This window comes from Cucumis sativus, unplaced genomic scaffold (assembly GCF_000004075.3).
Source record: "Cucumis sativus cultivar 9930 unplaced genomic scaffold, Cucumber_9930_V3 scaffold103, whole genome shotgun sequence".
Taxonomy (NCBI): Eukaryota; Viridiplantae; Streptophyta; class Magnoliopsida; order Cucurbitales; family Cucurbitaceae; genus Cucumis; species Cucumis sativus.
The window spans coordinates 91,009-95,079 of NW_022279511.1; the positions used below are offsets into that span (position 1 = coordinate 91,009).

At 34.1% G+C, this 4,071-nt stretch overlaps 1 long non-coding RNA gene across 1 annotated transcript; it reads right to left on the minus strand.

Moving 5' to 3' along the window:
- Window positions 1-2,166: 2,166 nt before the first annotated feature.
- Window positions 2,167-3,568, minus strand: LOC116405432. Its single transcript, XR_004218569.1, has 3 exons — window positions 3,480-3,568; window positions 3,220-3,282; window positions 2,167-2,791 (listed from the first exon to the last, which is right to left on the minus strand). It is a non-coding gene; the product is annotated as an uncharacterized LOC116405432 (long non-coding RNA).
- Between the last annotated feature and the right edge of the window lie 503 nt (window positions 3,569-4,071).

The following is a 4,071-nucleotide window of genomic DNA, read 5'->3' on the forward strand; positions in this document are numbered from 1 at the left end:
ATATCACCATACATTATACTAATTTTCAAAGTAAATATGAACATTTCAAATTACAGTCAATATGTAATAACCTTAATACCCTTTACATACTAGGAAGGGACCTAATAAATTTACATTTCAAAGTGAAATCAATTTATTTACTTTAGTTGTCGTATTATCCTTAAGAGCACCTCATGCCTCCACATCAATAATCATTTTATCTCATTGCAACAATCACCCATATAAATATTGAATCAACATATGGTTCTGTACCTAATGATGAAAAACTTGGCACTGAGCCAAGTATCTCCCCCAATAATCGTAAAGTGATTCATCCTTTCCTTGTGTGATGCCATAGATTTTCTTCCTCACACTAGTAGCATAAAAGGTTGAAAAGAACTTTTCCAAATATTGTCTCTACATCTACTCCCATGAAATAATGCTCCCTGGTGACAAGTAATAGAGCTAATCTTTCACTTCTTCGTGTTACGAGAAGGGAAAAGCTCTCATGTTCGTCTCCTCAAGGGTTATAATGTGAGGACTCATTCCATTGCAAACAATATGGGGCTCGGCTATCGAGAATAATATGGGGCTCGACTATCGAGAATATAACGACTGAACCCTAAGTGGAAGTCCATAAGTTCACTTTAGCAGTTAGCTAAATGAAAATCTACTTATAATATGGAGCAAGCACTAGAAGAAATTTGCTCTTTATTGTCAGTTTAGAACCGACATTAATGGCCTTTGGTGTCAGTTCGGAATTGACATCTATGCTAGCGTTATTAAAGGCCTTTAATGTCATTTTTGCTTTGATGTCAGTTTAAAAATGACATCAAATGCATCATTGATGGCCACTGATGTCGGTTTTAAATCAACATTTTTTATGGCGTAATTGTTGACCTTTACTGTTGGTTTTCCTTTAATGTCGTTTTTAAACCGACATCAAAGCCTTGTTTGTTTTTTTAATTTATTTATTTTAATTATTTTTCATGGTGTCGAAATCGACATTATTTGTTACGAATTACGACATGAAATGTTCGTCATCGAATATTAAAAAAGTATAAAAAATAATTGTTGCATGATTGCTAGCTGTCTACCACTCCATGGCAAACCTTATATATTACTTCCATATTTCACCTGCAAGGCAGAAGATCAACACCTACAAAACAAGCATACACTTCCACACATCCAATGGCAAACTAATACTATTTCTAGCTATATAGAATTCAAACCTACAAAACCAGCACATACACTTCCACACTTCGATGCAAACTAATAATATTTCTAGCTACAGAATTCAACACCTAAAAACCCAACATATATACATTTTTCCACACTTCCATAGCAAACCAATATTTCCATTTCACCTACAAGGAAGAAGATCAACACCTACAAAACAAGCATACACTTCCACACATCCAATGGCAAACTAATACTATTTCTAGCTATAGAATTCAACATGTAAGAAACCTACAAAACCAACACATACATTTCCACACTTCCATGGCAAACCAATATTTCCATTTCACCTACAAGGAAGATCAACCCCTACAAAACCAGCATACACTTCCACACATCCAATGGCAAACTAATACTATTTCTAGCTATAGAATTCAACATGGTAAGAGGCCACAAAACCAGCACATACACTTCCACACTTCCATGGAAAACTACAAAAATACACTTTTCCACACTTTCATAATACTACAAAAATACACATATCAATCAAGTAAATAATATGTAAAGTATTAAAGTATGTGTACAACAAATTCCTCCACTAATACACACTTTCCACATAGTACTACAACAAATACACTCTAAAGTCAACACCTAAAACACTACAATACAACACTTATTCATAAACTACTACAAGCAGAAAACCTCAAAATTAAAGTATGTACAACAAGTAGTACTAGAATCTCGTAGCTTATATATTAAAACAATTAGTATTAGTACTAGTAACTTATATACTACAAAAAAAGTGTAAAAGCTTACACAAATCGCTAACAAAGCTTGCATATTTTGTTCGAATCTCGTCAATCTCCTCTTGCGTATATGCACTTTTTTGTATTAAACTACGTAAAAAGAAAGGTATGAAAAGAATAAGTTTAGATAATTTATGTAATTTGTAACATATAAAAAGTGAAAGTAGAAACTTACAAGGCTAGTGATGGGAGTACTAGAAATATGCACGATTTCATGTATATACTTTTGGACATAATACCCACACCCAACCGAATCCAATTGACGAGGACACTGCATGTATATAAATTACATACAAATTATTCTTATGTTTCATTGAAAATAATTATGTGTCAATGCAAATTACCTTTATAGGTTTCCATTTCGGATTTGACCGATAATGTTGTAAATCATGCTTAGCTTGCCATGTTTTTAATCCTCTATACATTTGGAAACATTAGAATTAGAAGACAATGAAGTCAAATAAGAAGTAAATCATAAGTCACATTTATGACTCCATGGATGTCTTCGTTAACTTTACTTTGAAGAGAGTCCAAAACATAAACACAGTTCTCTCGAAGATTGATGACATGCAACATCCAATGAAAACTACAATAAACATCTTCAATGTGAGTATACATTTAACCTCAATGAAAAACATAATAATGTGTTAATCTTATTTATTTACCCAGTATTATACGGAATTAGAACTATTTGTTCCAAGGTAGCCGCTTCTAACTGGTTGGCAAAATTTCTGGATCGGAGATCACGATCCTTGATATGTGATGTTATTTTTGCTTGGTCATAACAAAAAAACTTGCTTCCACAATCACATTCATCCCAAAGATATCTAAGTAAAAGCAACCTTAGTTAAAAAGGAACAAAATAACTATAGCTATAGTATTGGACATAAAGATGAGTAAAAGATGTTTACTTACGTAATGTATGCTAGGATGCACATATAGCCTATTTCTACCATGCTGCAATAATGGAGCAAGTCCTAACGAGCTAAATAAATGAATTTGTTTTTACCGAATATTAGCTCGTTCATTAGGATGCGAACCATATCTACATCCTTCATATTGTTCACGACATGTCCATATAAGAGCTTAATGGTTCCATTAACATTTATGTAATTTGAAGAATACAGAACATCCTTTGGGGTTGAATGCTCCAAGCACAAACAAAATAATATCAAAACCTAAAATACAATCACAAATAAATATCAAAGCTTCAATAGCATATAAACAAGTCAACGAGGTCATTCAACAATATTACCTAATGCTTGATTTAAAGTCTCTATCTTGCCCTTCACTGGAATAGGTAAACTACAATCTCCTCCTGTGAGCAAGTCCACCAAGATTTTAACATTGGGACCACCATTGCTATCATCAAGTACGGTTGCTATTGCAACAATATTATTAATCGTTCCTATAGCCAATTTGCACGGTGTTTACTTTACAAGTATTAAAAGCATCATTAAGAACAATTTATCCTATAAACATTAAAATTTTAAAAGTGACAACAAAGTTAATTACCTTCACTTCTTCGTTCATAGGTGTGTTGCCCAAATCCTCATCGGCATAGAGATCTATGTTAACACTTCTGATGGACGATCTCAAGTGATTATGACTTTTCTTGTAACTTTTGCTTTTTGATTCATCTTCTACAACTTGAGAACTTGCAATTTTCTCTTTCCCTTTCACTGTCTTGAAATATAGTGATTGAGAGACAAAACCATCCATGCCACGTACACGTCCACCATGCTCCTTAGAGCCCAATGACTCAGTCAATATGTCCTCATCTCTATGTGTTTCAGCTAATGCATCCTATAGAACAATACAAGTATTCATCATTAACTAAGTTAACAAAAGATTAAATATTGTATATAAGTAAATCGCAAGCAAACTTACGATTCGAGAGACACAATCTCGAGTAGCATCATCAAAATAATCATTGTTTTTTCCTTTTCTTGCACACGCACACGCACACACCCACACACACGTGCACACACACGAACACACGCAAGAACGCATGCACACATCCACAGACACATGCACGCAAACACGCACGTTCACCCATACGGGCACATGCGCACTCACACACACGCACACCCACCTACACGGGCAC